This window comes from Protopterus annectens, chromosome 14.part0 (genome assembly GCF_019279795.1).
Source record: "Protopterus annectens isolate FY-2018-M chromosome 14.part0, PAN1.0, whole genome shotgun sequence".
Classification (NCBI taxonomy): domain Eukaryota; kingdom Metazoa; phylum Chordata; order Ceratodontiformes; family Protopteridae; genus Protopterus; species Protopterus annectens.
In genome coordinates, this window is record NC_056748.1 from 135,370,775 (window position 1) to 135,393,416 (window position 22,642).

Here is a 22,642-nt window from a genome sequence, read left to right on the forward strand (position 1 = left end):
GTCTAGCCCCCTAGGTTCAGCAGGCATTTTCCCTGCAAGCACTGGTCCTTTCCTGTTCCGAATAAACAGGCCCAGCCTAGGACCCATGGAAACAGACCCACCAGACAGCAACTCCAGGGAATGCAGAGATCTAAGCAGTGGACTACCTCCACTTCAAAACCAGGGAGTTCTAAGTCAACCCCTTATGGTAAGAACTCAGAATGACTCACCTCTTCCCGACCTCCCCTCTGCCCACCTTCACTTACCCCTAGGAGAAAAACTCTCCTTTCACTTAAGCACCTGTGCCACCATTACCAAGGACCAATGGGTTCTGAACATTGTGTCTCAGGGATACAAATTCTCCTTCCACACCCTTCCAACCCCAAAAGAGTTCCCAGATCTACCGCCAAATCAGTGGGCAGAGGCTCAAAAGCAAATGTTCAGAACCCATTGGTCCTTGGTAATGGTGACCCACCTAATCACAAAAGGGTTTGCATCCAGATTGAAACAGGTCATTGGGCCCCTCAACGCATCACTCATCAGACCCATCATAGAGTACAATGCCCCATTTGAGATGTACCTTACAAGACACCTGCAACAACTGGAAAGACCACAGAAGTACCTCACCAAGAGGATCACTGGCCTCAAGCAGATGCCCTATGCAGCTAGACTGAAGAAACTCCAGCTGTACTCAGTTGCATACCGCCTACTCAGAGGTGATCTCTGCCTGACATGCAAGGCCATGTCCAACCCAGAATTGAAGGATATGCTCCACCTAAAGAAAACTATATCCCCTCGAGCCACATGCTCCAGGGATCTAAACCTCACCACAACAATAAATAGGACATGCTGGAGGGATAGATTCCTGTCTCAGAGACTTCCCATGCTCTGGAACAAGATTCCAATCTACATTAGGCAGAGCTCCTCGCTAATACTCTTTAAAAGAAACCTTGACGAGTGGATGAGAAACAGAAAGTTTACCCCAGGGGTCTCTTCAATGGCTGTGCTGGACAGAGGCACAGGGAACTAATCTAAGGGGGCAGCAAATTCCAACACATTCTGGCTAGGCTTATAAATGCCTTCGGGCAGATAGCCTAGTACCTCTACCTATGAACCTATTCCCTGCTCTCTGAGGGCAGTAGAGCATGTTCCTGCAGAACAGATAGGCCAAGGCTTCTACTCCAGACTTTTTCTGGTGCCCAGAAAGGAGGGCACCTGGCACCCCATCCTCGATCTATCCATTCTAAACACCTCCTTGTGATTCCAAAATTCAAAATGCACACCCTCCAGCAGCTGCTACCCATGCTGTCCAAGGACGCTTGGCTAGCCACCCTGGATCTATAAGAGGCCTACCTCCACATTCCTATCAGGGAATCATGCACAAAATATCTCCGCTTCAGGGCAGGATCTCAACACTTTCAGTTCTCAGTTATTCACTATGGCTTATCTACTGCTCCCAGAGTTTTCACAAAATGCCTGGCTCTGGCCATTGCCTTTTGCAGACAAAGAAATATTCAAATTTACCCCTACTTAGACAACTGCCTTATTCAGGCAGACAGCCAGGAAAAGCTGCTCAAACACCTGGCCTTTGTAAAGAGCCTACTAACCTCCCTAGGATACACAATCAATGAAAAGAAATCAAAACAGGTGCCCACCCAAAGGATAATCTTCCTGGGAGCAAGTCTGGACACAGTATCCCAGGTGGCATACCTTACACCAGAGAAATTTTCCTGTCAGCATACTTCTCTCAACTGGCCACCAGGCCCCAGCTTTCTGCAAGGAAAATCCTGCAAGCTCTGGGGTTCATGGCATCTTGCATACTCCTCATTCCATATGCCAGCCAGCATATGAGGAAACGTCACTGGTACCTAAAGAGCCTTTGGTGTCAACACTGTCAAGACCTGGAAACTCTTCTACCTATAATTCCTTGCCTCAGAAAGGAATTTCTTTGGTGAGCAACAGCATGCTCCACCAACAAGGAACTGCCCTTCTCCCCACACCCTGCCGCCCAGACCCTCACCACAGACTCATCAAACTACGCTTGGAGTGCACACCTGGATGGCAGGTGCATACAGGGCCAATGGAGCCCACAGCAAATCCCCTTGCAGATCAGTCAAAAAGAGATGATGGCTGTGCAGCACGCCTTGATATATTTCAAACACCTTCTCTCTCCAGGGGTTCTCGTGATCAGAACAGACAAAACCACTGTGATATGGTACATCAACAAGCAGAGAGGGACTCACTCCTACCCTCTATGCAGACTGGCCATGACCCTTTGGCTCACAGCCTCTTTCATGCAATTACACCTGTTAGCACAGCACCTACCAGGCTCTCTCAATTCCCTGGCAGACCAATTAAGCCGAAACCTTTTGGACCCACACAAGTGGCAGCTCAACAAAAGTACTTTCTTCCTAATAACTCAGAAATGGGGAACCCAGAAGGTTGACCTTTGCCTCCCACACCAACCATCAGCTCAGCAAATTCTGCACCGGGAGCATCACTGCATGGCTTGGAAAGTGGATGCCCTGTCCTTCCACTGGGTCAACCTCTCGGTCTGTTCCTTTCCTCCCCTACCTCACATCCCCAGGGTACTGCTCAAAATAAGAGAGGAGAAACCAAGGACAATTCTTATAGCTCCAGACTGGCCCCAACAGCACTGGTACCCCTTGCTACACTGCCTGTCCCCACTGCATCCATGGCATCTTCCTCAGATTCCAAACCTCCTAACCCAGAGGGAAGGGCAATAAATGCAGGCACTCAATTTGGCAGCTTCGCTTATTCCCTAACCCCGAACCAATCTGCCATCCTCAGTAAACAGGTTCTGGATGTTATCCATGAGGCCAGATGCCCTAGCACCAGAAAGTCTTATGCAGATAAATGGAAAAGGTTCTGCACCTGGATCCAGGCTAAGGGGGCCAATATGGCACAGCCCTCCATCCCTCTCATCCTGGATTACTTAGCTGACCTACTACACAATGGTCTCTCTTTCTCCTCTATAAAAATTCATGCCTCTGCTATTTCTGCTCATTTTCCCACTGAGCAGCCCCTTTTCTCACATCCTCAGTGGGGCTAGCAACTTGAGGCCCCCAGAAGGGCACCAACACCACAATGGGACCTTATCTTTGTCTTGGAAAACTCACCCTGCCTCCTTTTGAACCAGCTTCTTCTGCAGAGCTAAACTTTCTCTCCTGGAAGACCACCTTCCTTCTGGCCATCACTTCTGCCAGAAGAGTCTCTGAGCTGCAAGCACTCATGGCTATGGAACCCTTCATCATCTTCCATGCAGACCGGTTATCCCTCAGAACTAACCCATCTGTCATGCCCAAGGTGGTGTCCAGTGTGGCTCTCAACCAATCCATTCATTTGCCCACCTTCTTTCCTAATACGCAGAACAAGGGGGAAAGGATTCTTTACTCTCTAGAAGTGCACAGACAGCTCAGATACTATCTGGATAGGACTAAACCCTTCAGAAAGTCTGATCAATTGCTGATCAGTTTTGCTACAGGGGCAGAAGGCAAAGCCATCTCCAAGCAAACCATTTCCAAATGGACACCACACTGCATCCATTTCTGCTACAAACAGCATGGTACGCCTCCCCCAAGATGCACTCCACCAGAGCAGCCTCCACCTCTGCAGCTTTCCTCAGAGGAGTCCCCACCAAGGACATCCTGGAGGCTGCCACCTGGACATCTGTTCACACTTTTACCAAGCATTACCACCTGCCTCTCTTCTCCAAATCCAGGGCAGGGTTTGCCTCTGCAGTCTTGCAGGGCATCTTAGCCAGCCCTAGCTTCCTTGAATGCCTCCACCCATTTCCTCAGCTTTGGGAATCTACCCAAATGTGATGACTGCAACAGTGAAACAAGAAGAACATAGTACAGTTGTGTACACTTAGCATAATTGTAGATGTTCGAGTGTCTTCACTTTTGCAAGCCTGGTTACCCTCCCTCCTGCCCATTCTCTTTCTCTTTCTTCTCTTCCTTGTTGTTCTCCTTTCCTTACCAGGGACATATTGGTATTTATTTTCCACTGGTGGAGTTCTTCCACCAGAACCTGACCTCCTACTTTGGGGGCTCCTGACAGGTTAAGGCAAGAAAAACTGATGCAGTAGTGTCGGCTGCTTTACTTTATACCACTGACGACCTGACGTCAGTCCTCAAGTGACAGCAACCAATGCAGAAATACTAAGTCTCTGGTATTCTGGATGGCCGAGGGCTACCCTGGCAGGATAACCTAAGTGTGATGACTGCAACAGTGAATACACTTGAACATCTACATTTATGGTAAGTGCACACAACTGTACTTTTCCTTTCCTTCTTCCATGGTTCTGTCTCTGGCAACCTACTTCCAGTCACTGCTGCTTCTTTCTGTTATTTCTGCAAGGGAATTTCTCAGACTTCCAGGGTTTATGGCATCTACCATTTCCATGCTCCCCTTTGCCAGGCTTCACATGAGGAAACTTCAGTGGTACCTAAAGATGGTTTGGCTCCAGCATTGCAACACTCTGAAGTTTCCAGTTCCCTTACTTCCTTGTCTCAAACTCATATTGCACTAGTGGATTCTGTAGATCTCCTTCAGTCCGGGACTGCATTACCTATTGAGGAGCTATTCATAAAAGCTTCCAGTCCTGGGTGGGGAGCTTCTTCCAACAATCTGAGGTTTCAGGATCTGTGGTCCTTTTCATCAGAGGTCAAACCACATCAACCTAAAAGAAATGAGGATGCTCATTTATGCTCTTCAGGCCTTTTAAAGATCTTAGATAACACCACAGTCATGTAGTACATGAAGAAACTTGGGGGGCAAGGTCTAATCTTCTTTGCAGACTGGCCCTTCGGGTCTGGGGTTTGGCTATCTACCCTCAAGTAACCTTTCAAGTGGTCTTCATCCCTTCAGAGCACAACTTAGTGGCAGACTCCCTCATCAGGTGCAGGACACAACCTCATGAATGGACGCTTCATAGAGAAATGTTCACGGACATAGTACATCAGTGAAGTATTCCTTAGGTGGATCTTTTTGTCTCTCCTCTGAACAGGCAAATTCCTTGCTTCTGTTCGAGAGTCCCTAGTCCTCTGATTTGGAAGGTAGATGCCATGGCCTTTTATTGGAAGAGGATGTTCCTGTATGCTTACACTACTCTTTCTCTTCTTCCCAGGATCCTAAACAAGATCAGGAGGGACTCCCCAACAGTCTTGCTGGTGACTCCCTTTTGGCCAAGACAGCACTGGTTCCCCACTCCTCTTTCACCGGACCACGGGCAATCATCACAACTTATCTCACTGGATGGGTCTTCTCAAACTAGACAATTGATCCACTCTCACTTGCCCCCACTACAGTTGATACTTTGGGTGATGGGATTTTCTAAATGGAGAAGATTTTATGTTTGGTGTCTCAAGCATCACAAGTATTGCTTTTCAGTGGGGTTCCCATTGGTCCTTTCTTACTTGTTGAACTGCTCCATGCTGACTTAGCAATACTCTTCTGTTAAAGCTCACTTGTCATCAATCTCTGCTTGTCTGAACTTGAACCTACCTTTAGCCTCTTGTTTTGAGGTCAAGCAATTCCTTAAAGGTGTCCTTCACATCAGACCTCAAAAAAATATTCATAGGTTCATAGGTGTGTACTAGGCTAATGGCCCTGGAGCCTTTACAAGCCTAACCCATAGAAGTGCCCTGGCATTGTGCCACCCATCGTTAGTTCCCAGTGCGTGTGTCAAGTAGAGCCACTGAAGTGATCCCCAGGGTGAACTTTCTATTTCCCATCCACTCATCAAGATTTCTCTTGAAGAGGGCCAGTGAGGTGCTCTGCTTGACATGTATGGGAAGTCTGTTCCAGAGCATGGGTAGTCTCTGAGTTGTGAACTTGTCCCTCCAGCATGTTCTGCTGATTGTGGTAATGAGGTTGAGGTCTGTGGAGCATGTGGTGTGGAGGGATTGGGAATTCTTTAGATGTAGCATTTCTAACAGAACTGGGTCAGACATGGCTTTGTAAGTCAAGCAGAGATCACCTCTTAGTAGACAATATGAGACAGAGAATAGCTGGAGTTTTTTTGAGTCTGTCCATGTAGGACATGTGTTTAAGGCCTAGGATCCTCTTTGTGAGGTACTTTTGTGGCCTTTCCAGCTGCTGCATGTGTCTAGTGAGGTACATGCCAAATGGGGCATTATACTCCGATAATTGGCCTAATGAGGGAAGAGTAGAGAGAGATGATGACCTCTTTCTTCCTGGATGCAAAACCCTTGATAATGAGATGTGCCACATAGAAGGACTTTCTGACCACAGTGGCAGTGTGGTGGTCAAAGGAGAGGTTGCTGTCAACCTGTGTTCCCAGATCTCTAATAATGCCTTCAGTGTTCAGTGGGAACTGAGTTTTTCCCAAAGGGGATGGCAATGCATTTTTTTGGCATTAAGCTTAAGGCCATGGTTTCGACACCAGTCATTGGTCTCAGTGAGGCCTTTCTTTAGGATGTCTGCATCACTTGGGGAGTTAATAATGGTTTGCAGTAGTCTGCAAACTTGGTCAGCCAGAGTCCCTTCGTGTTAGCCTGGACTTCTGAGAAGTATAAACAGGAGAGGACCCAGGACCAATCCCTGTGGGACTCTATTTGTGACTGGTCAGCAGTTTGACTTGGAGTCCACTACTTTCACACTGTGGGTTGTATCTGTGATCCAATTTGCAACCCACCTAGTGATATAGGGGTTGATGCCTAGTTTGGTGATTTTATCAATAATTCCTGTGTGGGGAATGGTATGAAAAGCCTTGGCCAGATCGAGGTAGGCTGTATGAACTGCCTTGCCCTCATACACAGCTCTGGTGACTGACTCAAAGAAGTCAACCAGGTTGAGCAGGCATGATCTATCTTTCACAAAACCAAATTGCATGGGATCTAGAGTTTGGAGATTCCCTATATCCTTGTTAATTAGGTCCATGATGATGTGCTCCATAGCCTTACATATCAGACTCATCAGGTTAATGGGGCGATAACTCCCAAGGTCTGTAATCGCTCCCTCTTTATGGAGAAGGATGACTGTAGCAGTGCACCATTCGGTAGGGGCAAAGCCTGAGGTAAGGCTGTGATTGAACAGGGCACACAGATGTGGTGCCAGTTCACTTTTGTAGTTCATGTAGAACACATCCAGGGATATTATCAGGTCCCATGGAAGCTGTATTCTTGACCTTGGACAATGCAGCTTTAACCTGTGCTGCAGTTATGCTGGGTGCCTGGCATTCTTCCGGTATTGTGATTGGTCCTTTAAGGGGGAGAGAGGGCTAAAGGTGGCACTGAATCTGTCTGCCAGTATGTTGGCAATATCTTTTGGCTCAATATAGGAGGTACCATTGTGCACTAACTCAGAGCAAACCTGTGTATTGCCGTGGAGATTCTTGATATAACTATAGAAGGCTTTGTGGTTGTTTTTAGTGTCTATTGCAATTCTGCCTGCATAGCTGACTTCAGAGGTTTTGTTGAGGGATCTCAACTTTTTGTTGAGGCTAATAAGGGAGTTTTTCCAGTCTTGGGACTTCACCTTTTTCTGCAACAGGTTTTTCCTTCTGTTGTAGAATTTATTAAGGGCACGGGACCACAATATTGGCTTCCTTTCTTTGGAGGAGAGCATCTTGGGGTATAGCTAGTTCCATGCACTTATGTACATATTTGTACAGTGCATTTGTATATGATTCAGCAGTCATGCATCTATTTTCCATTGACATGGGTGCTGTGAAGTTAGCCACCTCTGTTTTTAGGAGCCGATGTGGGTGAGATGTGGATTTCCATGATGATTAGTTTGTGGTCGGATCTAACCAGAGAGGAATTGACTGTTGATGTAGAGCAACGGCTGCCCGTGTTAGTGATAACCAGATAAAGGATGTTGCTTCCTCTGGTGGGGGTAAGAATGAGCTGGTCCAGGGCATTGTAATTGTTGAATTCCAGGAAACATTGGGCCAGTGTATTGGTGCATGACTAGTTTTTCCAGTTGATGGAGGGGTAGTTGAAGTCACCTAGTATGAGAGCGTTGGGTTGGACCCTAATAGTTTCCAGGGTGCTTAGGAACGTGGAGTGAGAGTCTTGGGGCATGGTTAGGGACCTATAGCAGGCTGTGACCTGAATTGCCATCTTACCCAGTGTTAGTTGTATCTGAAGTATCTCAGATGTATTGTGCTGGGCTGCTAGTGTGGAGGTGTGTATATCCTTTATGAATATGGAGACACCTCTGCCTTTGGAACTTCGGTCCATGTTCTGGGGCCGAGTGATGTGGAATGAGTTGTAGCCTGGTAGCGCAAGGGTACTTTCTGCTGCTTTAAACCAGGTCTCCATTGCAGCACAAATGTCGATGTTCTCCATTTTGAGGAGTGCTTCAAACAAGTGCATCTTGAGATTTAGACTTATATCATTGAGCATTATGACCCTCAGATTCCATTTATTTATAGCTGTTATGGTGATAATTTGGTCTTTGGAACATTGCCTAAAAAAGCCACTCTAGGGGTGGCAAGAGCCTTAGCCAGTATCCAAAAACCTGGGGGTGAAAGATGCAGGCCATCTCTGGCAAAGGATTGAGGTCTGTCAGTTGTCATCCCAAGCAGACAGATACTGGATCCCCTTAGAGTGACACCAGAAACATAGCCAATTGCTGAAGTCAATAATTTTCTGCTTGTACTGCGGTATCATTCCTTCCACTTGGTACCTTAATTTTGTCCTTGAAAAACTGACTCGGGCTTCTTTTGAGCCACCTCTTCTTTTTTGCAACACTGCGCCTGGAAGGCTATTTTATTGGTTGCCCTTACTTCAGCCAAGAGAGTTTCTGAAATTCAGGCTGTAATAGCTATTCCTCCCTTTTCAGTTTTTCATAGGGACAGGGTGTCTCTGAGCATTAATCCTTCACTTATCCTCAAGGTAGTCAAAGAGTTTTCTCTTAGTCTATCCAGCTTCCTTCCTTCCTTTTTTCTTCTTTGCAATCTGCTATTGAGAAGGTTCTTTATACTTTGCATCTTTATAGACCCCTTAGATATGTTTTGGATAAGACGTTAATTGTCCGCAGTTGGGTTTGGCAATTTCTAAGCAAACCTTCTCCTCCTAGATATCTAAGGCCATTACTTCATGTTTTTTCTTTCACAGAAAACAGCTTTTTGCTTCAGTAAGGGCTCATTCTATGAGGGCAGTGACCTCTTCTGGAGCTTTTTTCAAGGGTTTAGATACTAGATCCATCCTTGAAGCTACCACTTACTCCTATGTACACACTTTTACTTAATATTACAAGTTGGATGCCATTTCCAGAGTCAAGGCAGCCCTTCCTCCTCTCATCTTTTTCAGTAGCTTTGGTAGTCTCCCATATGTTGTTAAGACTGCAACTGTGATAAGGAAGGACATATAGTAGTGTGAAATCTTACCATAATAGTAGATGTCCTTCTTTTCACTATTGAAGTATTCAGTCCCTCCCTCCTGTCCCCTTTGTTTTCTTTTTTATTTAGGGAACTCTTTGCTGGCCAAGTGGTCTTTGACTCCCTCTTTTGTTCCTTTTTCCCTCTGGATGTGCATGTTCTTCTTTCTCCTGGGGCACTTCAGTTCTGAGTATGGAGCAATTGTATGTAACCTTCATGCCCTATGCCTATGTGGGAAGTACGAGCCTGATGTGCGACACTAGGAAGACATAAAGGCTTTGGTATATTTTCCAAATGTTGGGTTATCCTTTGCAGGAGATCCCATATGTTATGAATACTGCAACAGTGAAAAGGGGGACATCTACTGTTATGGGAAGATGTTACACAGCTGTACATTTTGCTACAATAGTTGACAAAGAGATATTAGCTGGGGTCTCCAGATGTTGTTTCTATACATAGCTTTGTATTCTAAATGTCCAGTTTAAGACCATGAGGATAAGAATGATGAAACATTATAGTGCAGTAGTGAAGTGTTCACATTTGGAGTCAATCAGGGTAACCCCCTCCACCCCATTGTTATTATGTGAAAGCTTCAACATTTTTTTCAGTGTTTAGAATTACTACTGTTCCATGGTAGATTATGCATGTTTTGTTTCTACGCTGAATGCTCCTTAGACATATATTTGACTGCCATGATTAGCTGGTTATTTTTCCTAAAGTGTGGTACTGTGACTAGGGTATTCACCATTTCAAATGTCAAAAGTGGAAAACTTTTTGTAGAAATGTCAGATTTTGCAGGACAAAACATACCCTTGACTAGTACAAAGGATAGAACTTCAGTTTTTTGCTAAAATAAAATCTTATTCTTGTAGCATTTGAGTTGTTTCTGCTATTTCATATAACATTTAGGTGTTTCAGATGAAAAATAATTGTTTTATGCAACTGTTAAAGAAAACTTAGGACATATTTTTGTCGTAAAATCTCAGGACATTTGCCATTTTTTCGATTTTTTTCGCAGGACACAACTGCTCAAAGAGGGACTGTCCCTTGTAAAATGGGACAGGTGGTAACCCTAGCTGTGACCATATATCTTGAATGGCCCTCTGAAGAACTTGCAGGTGCCTATATTAGTGAAGCCCAGTGTTGTGCCACCATGGCCTTAATAGAACGTTATCCTGAAGAAGGTGATCTCTCAGTTTTGTGGAATGAGAAAGACTGATCCTTATTGGCACTCTGCTTAATACACCAAAAGTGGTGCTCCATGTGATGTTTCTGTGATATTTTGAAATTCTTTGTTGGCTCAACTAATTTCTGATGTGGGAACTGCCATTAAGAACTGTAATATTGCTGCTGTTGGGTCTCAGTTGTACTAATTTGACTGAACAGATATGAGCTCAACTCCAAGCAGCAGTACTACCTCTGAAGTACTGCAAAAAAAAATTAGAGCCTCTACTGCCCTTTGGAGTGAGGGATTAACCCAACAAAGCAAAGACCATTAGGGAAAAATGATTAAACTTCTACTGTCGTTAATACTTGTCACAGTTGTACATTGACCAGGTATGGTTTGTAACATGGGTTTTCTGTAATGGATGTAAAATGTATTACTGCAGTCCTTTGTTAATGGCTCTCATATAAGTTCATTGTCTGGCCTTTCAGAGGTGCTGCTTGTCAGCATTCGTACTCCAGAATGTACTGACTGGTTGCTGGTCTTTTGATAAAACATTACTTAAAGCAGTCCTCATTTTCCATAGAGGAGTGTCTTTAGTTGGTTTGATCCATCTACCCCCACCCTTCTTCCTTTTGATAAATGTTTCGTATTCATTCCTTTGTCAAATTTCGTCCATTCCAAATTCATTCAATGACAACTGCAGGAAACTGTGTATTTTTCTGTGTTTTGCCATCAAAAATTCAGGAGTGGGCACTGATTGAAGAGACAGTTGTAAAATGACACGTCTTTGATGAAAAGTGCAAAAGCCCCCGTATTGCAAGTACACGGGTTGTCTTTCATGGCATAACGTGTCTTTCCTGAAGACAGAGTGACCAAGGAGTTGACTTGTTAAGGGCTATAGACTGCAAAGCTTCTTGTATGGGTAGCTTTGCTCCACAAAAATAAATATCTATATCTATCTATATATATATATATATATATATATATATATATATATATATATATATATACATTATTATGGCAACCAGATTTTCACGATAATAGAGCTTGCTTCCCATTGCGGAAATGTAAAAGGAAATGTATGCAAAATCACACTGACAATGTCAACTTCATCTAAAAACATTGTTTAGGTAGCAAAAACATTGTAAATTTAAAGGAATGAGTGCTTCTTTCAAGCTATGCCTTTTTCCAACACCTTGTCACTGTAAATACATTTTACACAGCCGCTATGTGTAATACACGTTCAATATCCCCAGCCGCGAACCTGTAAATGTTGTCAAAGTTATACTTCAGATTAGTAAAGACGATCTATGTAGATATTCAGTGGTAGTGAACTAACCCCAAAAAACAACCTTTATAAATACAATGCGTTTGTGGGATCTACCTAAGACAGAAGAGTCAGTAGCACTTTTCCAGCAATATGGCATTATATCAACAAGTAAAGAATGCTGTTCTGGACATTCAATGACATTATACTATGGGAAGCAGATTTTTTGGAAATGCAATACAGAAAAATGTTACCAACACATAGGAGTTCGAGTGAGTAATTTCTTTGAAGGAAGTAGAATTAATTTTACCACCACTGTCCGCTTCATTTATTGTTGGGCAAAGCAGATGACATCTATAAGTTTCTGTCAGGAAGAACTGGACATGGCTGACAAGACAGTCATAGACTGGAGTAACTACTTACGTGATGTCTGTGTCTTAGAAATGGAGAAAAAGGACAAGAAAGAAATCGGAGGGCCAGGGTGTATTGTGGAAATAGACGAGACTCTTTTTACTAGACGTAAAAGTAATGCTGGCCGTATTCTCCCTCAACAGTGGGTATTTGGAGGGATATGTAGGGAAACAAGAGAGACTTTTCTTGTAAAAGATCCTGATAGAACAGCCACAACATTATTTAATAAAATCAAAGAATACATTAAACAGGGCACTACTATTTGTTCATATTCATGGCGAGCATATCAAACTCAACAACTAGAAGAAGCTGGTTTCAGTCATGAAAAAGTAAACCATAGCTACAACTTTGTAGATCCAAACACAGGAGTGCATACACAACACATAGAGAGAATGTGGGGATCTGTTAAGTGGAGAAACAAAAAACAGGGAGGCACTGCAAGACACCATTTGGACTCCTACCTAATTGAATATATCTGGCGTGAAACACAGCTTGCACTAAAGAAAGACTTATTTGATGCAATCTTGACAGCAATAGCAGACAATTTCTCTCCATACAAAAAGTGTAACCCAGCAAGTGAACCATCTACAAGTATGCTTCCTTAATCAGCGATAAAATATTTACAAATATGTTGCTCAAAAACATCCGGAAGACATCCACATGAATACTATGCAAAACATCCACAAAAACATTGCCACAATAACTGCTATCCCCCCAAAAAAATCAGTTTCTGTCAAATACTAAAAGAATGCTCTTCCTAACTTTAGCCTCCATCGTCAAGACCTTCATCTCTGTTTGATTGTTTAGATTGCTATTACCTTTAACTTCAATTATTTCCTACAGTATGTCAAATAAAACTAGTTATTTACCAAAAAAATGTGTTGCTGCAGATTTCTTCTTCTCAGGAAAAAGTTTAGTATCCAATTTCATAGTAATCCATCACGCAGTAAAAACGAACGAGCATTTCCCATGCGTCCTCAATTCACTTCTGCACTAAGACAGCAGTGTAACCAGTTTTGATGTACGCAAAGCAAGTTTCACATTTCTGCGTTAATTTACGCTACTAATTTGGGACAAACTACGTTGTACCCAAAGAAAACATCAAATTCTGTCTTACTTTTAGTCCCACAATCCGTTTTTGGGCCAACAACGTACAATAACCGAATATCTGGTTATTTATTTATTTATTTTATTTTTTTTTTATTTTTTGTTGACTAGGCTAGTCTGGCTGGATAACAAGTCCATTTTCAGCAGAGGCCCGAGAAGAAAGCTCCACTTTCTACTAGTACATACATACCATATATATTATATATATATAAAAAAAAATACATCTTAAGGGATTATAAACACTGCAAAAGAGATTTTTTGTTTTTTTGTAAGTAGGGGGATGTTTTCTTTGGGCTATCTAATGATGAAAATGTAAACATATTTTACAGACTCCTGCATGTTTTTGATGGCAGCAGTGACTGGCCATCCTGTTTCTTGGCATTGTCAACCATTTTCCAGGCATACTATATGCAGAGCCAGTATTATCTGCTAGGCTGCTAATTTTAGAATTCTAAAGTGTTAAGATGTGACATAAAATTATATTACTGTAGCAGTAAATAATGTTTATTACCACTGTTTTAGTTATTTTAGTATACTCTTAGAGCAGAGTTAGCATAAACAGTTTTATCCATTATAAATTCTGCTGTAATCAGTCTGCTGTTTTTTACTGTTACAACTGCAGATCACTAGAAATACAAACTCACTACAAAATGTGGAGCTCACATGCTTTAATTTAATTCACTATAAAATGTTTATTTGTAAACCGTAGTCTGGAAAACGCCTGTATGTGTATACCTGCTTAAAGTGCTCCAAATACCTTAACTTTGCTCACATTTATGGAAAATTCCCAGTAGGCTGTTTTGTACCTGATGTAATAGCAGAAAGACTTGAAATATGTAGCTGGAGTAACTATTGATGTTGTAAATGGAGCCAACTGTACCTGGATTCTTGTGCATAAAAAGTAGAAGTATTGATGACTGTAATGTTGCTGACACATTTTCCATGTGAGGAGAAAGACATCGCTATAATTTACATTTCAAACTGAAGCAGGGAAGTGTAACTATCTGTGGCATAGTATCTATGTTATTATTATGTATCCATCTGGCCTTAAGTCACTTTTCCAAAGCTCAGCATGAACACCCTATTGTTTGTTACACCCATTGTGGAAAAACTTGGTCTTCTATGCTATCTTTCTGACTTGATAACTTCATACATCTGCAGAATATCAGACAAGTTATGCTCCTAATGATCTGCTCAACTGGATAGCCTAATGCACATCTATGAACTCTTCAGCTTTAATGGCATGGGTTTGCAGTAGAACTCAGTTTGCTGTGTAGCCAGTTTGGGTAATAGTGAGGGACAGGCAGGCACTCAGAGGCTGAAACTTATATTGCAGAATGCTGTGCCAGTGATGTTTATATTTTTAGCACTGGCCCAGGGGCACATACTAGGGGGAATAACCTGGATGCTCAACTTTTATATACATAAATATACCTCCATGCCAACTCCATTGAAGCAGAAAGATGTGGCCTGCACGATGTTCTGTAACATCCCCCTGCACTCGGGTCACAGCAGAGAGGGTGCATCACTGTTTGTCTTTCTTTTAACTTGCCATTATTATGTATGTTCATCAAGGAGTGTATGTCAGAAACAGAGGTGATTTCACTTACAAGGGGACGGTTAGAATTTAAAAAAGAAGTTAAAGTAATGGCACAAATAGCTGAACCAGTTAAGCTTATCAGAACACAGGGCCTGGGATTTCCAACTTGGCCCATTTTATAAATTGTTGTAAGACTTAAAACTTATATCACAATCTCCTTTTGCCAGAGCTATAACTGCCATCTGTTTTTTTTCACTCTTTGTCCTCTGTGCCTGTCATTCATCATCTTACTGCACAGCCAGTCATCCCATTTGTTCCATATCACTGGTGCAAGGGTTGGCCATGAGGTGTCATCATTTATATAGCCATTAAGGGTGATTCAGGGTTTTTATTTTTAATTTCCCCATTCCTAAAGCATACCCCACAGGCATAGGGGAGTTCAGTCTCTTATTTCCAAAAGTGGCATTCCCTGGCTGTGAGAAAGCAAACGAGACCTGTATTAGTAAAGATGCAATCATAAATTACAAAATGTTCATGTTGCATTTCCTTCGTTAAGAACCCTTAGAGTAGCGACCATCCATGAACATAATGTAGCAGTATTTACTTTAATATTGTAGTAAAATCAATACATTTACAACAATTTGCTAGAAACAGAGTAAAAAACAATAAAGGTTAAGAGCTTTTGTCCATAAACAACATTCTTCCACTGATGTCTAAATTCAACAGAAGTACACTATAGGATCTTACATATACCACAGTCTTATTCTCCTCCTGGCTCTCTATACTCCACATCCCTGCATAAAATTCCTCTAATTTACTAATGGCATATATACTGCTAGTTGCCATAACACACTGTATATACTACTGTTGCGTGTCTTGTATTGATTTGTATTTAATCACATTTAAATGTTTACCTTTGATGTTTTGTATTACTCCATTTATTACTATGTTTTTCTTTATTCTTAATTGGTATGTCTACATACTAACTGGAACTTTTCTCCCTGGGCCTCCACTGAAAAAGGATGTGTCCAGTCGGACCTTCCCGGTAAACAAATGTAAAATAAAATAATAATAAACTGTTGACTTCATCACAGACATTTTGTTTTTTAACAAAAGCTGTACTTATAAAAGTGCTTTCACATGCCTAAAAAATGCTCCAATCACTGACCCGTTATTATAGCAACTAAAGTAAAACACCAGTTTATCTTTAATAACCACAAAACAGTGTCATTAATTTAAACTATGTAAAATTATTTTTGTGATCTTGTTCTATAGTTTGATTAAGTTCAGAATTATCAGTTAGAATGTTAAATATACATGAAATAAAATAATTAAAAAAGAGTAAACTGCACATTCTGTCGATACTGTTCTGTAAAAATAGTCAACAAAGTTAAACTTCTATACCTTGTAAAACTCTGTTTGAATAAAATTCTATTAGAATAAAATAAATGAGTAACCACAACAGATATGTAAGTGCAATCATCTTCATGCATATTAACATGAAGTGAATACATTATTTTTGAAAAATTATAAATTACTGGACACAGTACTTAACATTTAATATTATATTCATAAAGTATTCAAGAACTAAACCAATACAAGAATGGATAAAGGAGATTTTGCCAATATGGACACCTGCAGTTACGGGTACAGAGAATATGTTGGAGGGAGCTGGAATTTACTGGAGAAAACTGGCAAAGGAACCAAGGTATTGGGAGCAAATAACTAGAGAGGGAAATGTAACAGAATAGGAGGAGGCCAAGAAGACGTATGGACTGCAGGCTAGAGACTGCATTTTCCCTATCAGGGATCGATAGAGTATAGGCAAAGAAAAAGGGATAGGGGAATGCTAAGTGAAAGACACGTTCTTGCAGAGTTGTTGGTTGAATTTAGAACAGAAGCTGCTGTTAAAAATTAATCATTAATAGGGCATATAAAATATTGCATGATAACTATAAGAATAAATCAGAGGAGGTTAGAAAATATTGGGGAGAGAGAGATTGGAAAAGCAGTTTACAAGGGAGCAATACAAAGACATCTGTATAGCTTCCCAAGTATGCAACACTGTCTAGAAGATTTAGGATTTTTGCTTGGAAGTGTTTGCATATGTATTTTTATGGTTCCCTATTAAATTCGCGAAGGTCCACTTACACGAATACGGAAACGTCAACACGTATACGTCGAAATGCAAAAACACCAATCGTCCTGAAGCACGAAATCCAAAATGTCAAATCGTCATGGTTGGCCCTTCTGCGGTATAGCTCCATAAGGTAAGTATGCGATAGTTACGGACCTTAGGGTTAGGGTAAGTACATAGATAGTAATAGCGTGCGATAGTTACAGACCTTAGGGTTAGGGTGCGGGTTAAAGTAAGTGCATAGATAGTAATGTATGTAAGGCTTAGTGTAGGGTTAGAAATAGGGTTTCATGAAGTGTATGTGTGTGGGTTATTTATTTTGTTTGGGTATAGCTCCGTAAGGTAAGTCTGCAATAGTTACGGACCTTAGGGTTAGGGTGCGGGTTAAGGTAAGTGCATAGACAGTAATGTATGTAAGGTTTAGTGTAGGGCTAGAAGTAGGGTTTTCGTTAGTGTATGTATGTAGTTTATTTATTTTGTTTGGGTAGGGAGTATGTAGCGCAGTGGGGTTGGACAACTATGACGGTTCGAGATTTTGAATTTTGCGGTTTAGGGTGTTCAGTGTATTCGCGGTTAGGGTAATATGTGTCGATGATTCCGTATTCACTGTTTAGGACTTTCGTGGTTGTAATATAGACCCGTATTTTTATACCCCAAGCATACTCCAAAATTCTTTTCCTCAAGTAGATGGAAAATGTTGGAGGTGTGATGGAGAAGAAAGAGGTAACTGGGAACACATGTTTTGGGAGTGTAATGAGTTGGCAGACTTTAAAAAGTCTCTGTGGAGTACTCTGTCAGAAATATTGGGTGAGTAAGTAGATGTAACTAAAGAAATTAGAACTAGAATAGTCCAGTCTTCAGATTTTGCTGATCTCTGGGCTTTGTCTTAGTTCCTGTGCTATCCATATCCTTATTTGGATAAGAGGAAGCTTCTTTGTTCACCAGTGGGAGTGGGGAGCACTGAGCAACCTATTTGTCCCTAGAGGATTGGTTCCAGCCCAGCAACTTGTAGTTTATTGGCCATTTTGGGTCAATTCCTGGCTCTTTTCAACCTCCTGCTATAAAGCCTGTTTTTGCATGCTTTTTCACTTGTAAAAGACTCAGCACAGCTCCTCGTGGTGTCCTGCAGAGTTCTACAAGCAGCAGAGAGTGAAAGAGTGACTTTCCTGGATTTATAAGTATTTTTTCTGGCTTTCGCTTTAATTACTGCATCTCGACTGCATTTTGCCTAAAAAACAGCTCTGCATATTGTTTTTACTGTACTTGTGTTGATTTTAAACTGTTAGCACTTTAAAAAGTTATTTTTGTTTAATTTAATTGTTAGGCTAACACAGTCAAGTGCGCTAGCCGTTTTATAGCATTTACTGTTTGCTACTGTATCTTTTTTTCCTTTCTCTGTAAAAAAGAGAAAAAGAACAAAAAAATCCTTGTTTTTCCACTTTTCTGAACTAGAATAGTCCAGTTTTCAGATTTTGCTGATCTCTGGGCTTTGTCTTACTTCCTGTGCTATCCATATCCTTATTTGGATGAGAGGAAGCTTCTTTGTTCACCAGTGGGAGTGGGAAGCACTGAGCAACCTATTTTTCCCTAGAGGATTGGTTCCAGCCCAGCAACTTGTAGTTTATTGGCCATTTTGGGTCAATTCCTGGCTCTTTTCAACCCCCTGCTATAAAGCCCATTTTTGCACTCTTTAGTGCATTTTAGCGCGAATTAGCGTAAAGTTGCTCATAGAGCAGCATAGGGCAGCGCCGGTTAATCAAGTTTAAACTATTTCTGGCTCTGTAAAGTCTACTCTTCAATTTTTCCCTTAGAACTGCTCTACTTGCAATCTAAACAGCCTATACTATAACTGAAAAGCTGAGCACTTGCTCCTAAAGCATTTTTGTACAGGTAAAGCAGTCTTAAACGAAAGAAAGTACTTCATTCACCTAAATTCCCTTGAGCACCCATTTCCGTATAGATCCTTTCTGACTCAGTTACACAGCAATCTTTTTCACTGTTCTAGCATGTCGAAGGGTCAGTTGCTGGCATCCTCTCCTGTTCAGCTGGTGAATCTGGGAATCTTGAGGCAATGTTACAATTGCCTCATGTACACAGACAACCCTCTCCTCCTCCCAACAAATACAAATATATGCGAGAGATGCAACTATATAGCCAAACTGGAGGCTGAGCTCTCTCAATTCAGTACTGGCAAGACCAGTCATGAGGAGAAGGTAACCACACACACCACAAACCCAGTCTCACATAGAACTATCACAACTGCAATCCAAACACATAAACACACAAAAACATACTTGGAGGCACTAATTAAAAATCTACCAAAACAACAGAGGCCTCCAAAGCAGACACCCAAGCAACCACCACCTCAAGACATAGCACATGCAACACATAGTTCACAAAGTCAGTGTGCTAAACAGTCACAGCCCTTAAGGCCAAACAACATGCCAGACACACTTGTAATAGGTGACTCCATAGTCAGACACACTGACGTCCTGCTCACCAGACTGAACAAGGAAAAGGTCACAGTAAGCTGCCTGTCGGGAGCTAGAATCCACCACATAACACAAGCACTCAGGTCACTCCACAGCAAGTACAAATATGACTCAGTCATTGTACATGCCTGTGTGAACGACCTGAGATGTACCTTCCTGGACTACATGAAAAGAGACATAGAGGAGCTCTCTGATTATGTAGCCCAGGCCGGTATGACCCTGACCCTGAGCAGCATCTTACCCTCACCAAGAATGATGCCACAGTACAAAGACAAAATGATCAGTTTTAACAATTGGCTTAATTACTGGTGTCATTCTAAGAGGATCCAATGTCTGTCTGCTTGGGATGACATGCTCGACAAGCCACGCTGCTTCGCAAGGGATGGCTTGCACCTGTCACCCCTGGGCTTCTGGATATTGGCAAAGGCTCTTGCCACCCCCATAGTGCCTTTTAGGCAAGGCTCAAATGACAAACCTACCTCCCTAGAAAACACAAGTGGAAAAAATAAGGGTAATGCTGCTCAATGCCAGAAGTCTAAACCTCAAGATGCACGCCCTCGAAGCCCTCCTCAGTATGGAGAACATCGATGTCTGTGCAGTGACTGAAACCTGGTTCAAGGCTCCTGAGAGCACCCCAGCACTATCAGGTTTTACCTCATATCATGCTTTCCGGCCCCAAAACTTGAACCGAACCACAAAAGGAGGGGGAGTATCCATATTCATCAAAGATACCCACACCTCTAGGTTAGTGGCAATGCACAAAGCATCAGAGACCATCCAGGTGCAACTAACCATAGGCAAAACTGCCTTACAATTTGTAGCATGCTACAGTCCACCCTCTCAAACTCAGGAACCCCACACAGCCTTCCTGAAGACACTGGAGAGTATGAATGTCTCTCCTAATACCATCATATTGGGAGACTTCAACTACCCAAACATAGACTGGAAACATTACTCAAGCCCAAACACCCTAGCCCAAAGGTTCCTAGAATTCATAAACTCAAATATGATGGAACAACTAGTCACTATTCATACAAGAGGAGACAATATACTAGACCTGATCATCACAAACATGGGGACAAAAAAAATGCTCCACACCGGAAGTATATCCCTCATTGGTAAGATCAGACCATAAATTAATCTCACTGGAAATCCACATCCTGCCCCCACCCCCTGTACAAAAGACCACAGTGAAGAACTTCTCAAAAGCCAACTTCACACTTCTAAAGACGGAAGTGGTATCCTTCAAGGTCCCTGGACCAGTGGAAACTACAACCCACACTGCTGAATCCTTTACGCCTTCTACGGGCACCTTCAAGAATGCATGGATCATGCAATCCCAAATAAAACCAAGACCCATTCCCCCAAAGGCAGGCGCCCAGTCTGGTGGACCCCAGCCATAAACAAACTTTACAACAGAAGGAGGAAGCTACTACATGACAGAGCAAAATCCCTAAATGGGAAGGCATCTCTGATCAGTACTAGCAAAAAACTACGATCACTCATAAAATCATCCAAGGCCAACTTTGAGAGAAAAATTGCAAAAGACACAAAAGACAATCACAAGGCCTTCTTTAGCTATGTTAGAAACCTGGGTGGAAACTCCCAGATATGCTCAGAGTTAGTCCAAAATGACACAAAATACACTGAGCCCACTGACATTGCCGACATTCTGGCAGACAGATTCAGTGCAAATTTCTCCTCCCACTCCCCCCAAAAGGAGAAATAACTATCCCAGCAGAGTGTAGCCTCCTTAACATCTCAGATGCCCAGGTGAGAGCCGCCCTCTCTAAAGTTAAAAACACAGCATCAATAGGACCGGACTGTGTCCCGGGCTGTGTGATACATGAACTCCAAGAGGAACTAAACCCACACATAAGGCTGCTGTTTAATCTTAGCCTTACTACAGGATACGTACCCAAAGAGTGGCGTACAGCAAAAGTGGTCCCACTTCACAAAGGAGGTGCTTCTGCGGACCCTGGAAATTACCACCCCATAAGCTTGACGAGCCTGGTCTGCAAAGCTATGGAGAGGATCATTATGGAACTCATAAACAAAGACATTGGGGACCTACAGACTTTGGATCCTACCCAATTTAGTTTTGTCAAGGGCAGATCCTGCCTTTTGAACTTGGTCGACTTTTTTGAAACCATCACTAAGGCCATTGATGAGGGTAAGGCAGTCCACACAGCCTACCTTGACCTTGCAAAAGCCTTTGACACAATACCCAACTCGGGCATCATAGACAAACTCGCCAGCTTAAATGTAAACCCATATGTCACGAGATGGGTTGCAAACTGGCTCAAGGACAGAACCCACAGGGTCAGAGTTGCTGGAGCTATGTCAGACTCTAAGCCAGTCACAAGCGGTGTCCCACAGGGCTCAGTCCTGGGACCCCTCTTGTTCGGCATTTATTTTTCCGAGGTACAGGCAAACATAGGAGGATTGTGGCTGACAAAGTTAGCAGATGACTGCAAACTGGGCCATAATTGATACTCCAGCAGACACAAACATCCTTTAGAGAGGCCTCATAGAAATGGATAATTGGTGCCAGAGCCATGGCCTTAAGCTGAATGCCAAAAAATGTATAGTCATACCCTTTGGGAAAAACAAGGTACCCACAAATTACCACATAGGTGGTAATCCATTAAGTATGGAAGAGGTAATCAGGGACCTAGGGACCCAGGTTGACAGTAACCTCTCATTTGACACTCACATTGCCAAAGTGGTTAGGAAGACCTTCTGTATTGCCCACCTTATCATGAAGGGTTTCACATCTAGATCAAGAGAGGTCATTGTGCCCCTGTACTCTTCTCTTATTAGGCCAATGATTGAGTACAATGCCCCATTTGGGATGTATCTTACCCGACACCTGCAGCAGTTGGAAAGACCCCAAAAGTTCCTCACCAAGAGGATAAAGGGTCTTAAACATATGTCATATGCTGCCCGACTGAAAAAACTCCAGCTCTATTCAGTCGCATACCGACTACTCATAGGTGACCTGTGCCTAACTTACAAGGCCATGTCCAATCCGGAATTAATGGACATGCTCCACCTCAGAAAATCCAAATCCATCAGAGCCATGAGAGCAAGAGACTTAAACCTCAACACAGAAATAAGTAGGACATGCTGGAGGACCCAGAGGCTCCCTACACTCTGGAACAGAAT

The 22,642-nt window shown here is 42.4% G+C and overlaps 1 protein-coding gene across 2 annotated transcripts in view; it reads left to right on the forward strand.

The window, feature by feature from the left end:
• Positions 1–22,642, forward strand: part of VTI1A (vesicle transport through interaction with t-SNAREs 1A) — a 3,369,915-nt gene that overhangs the window by 3,285,461 nt on the left and 61,812 nt on the right. The window lies entirely within an intron of this gene.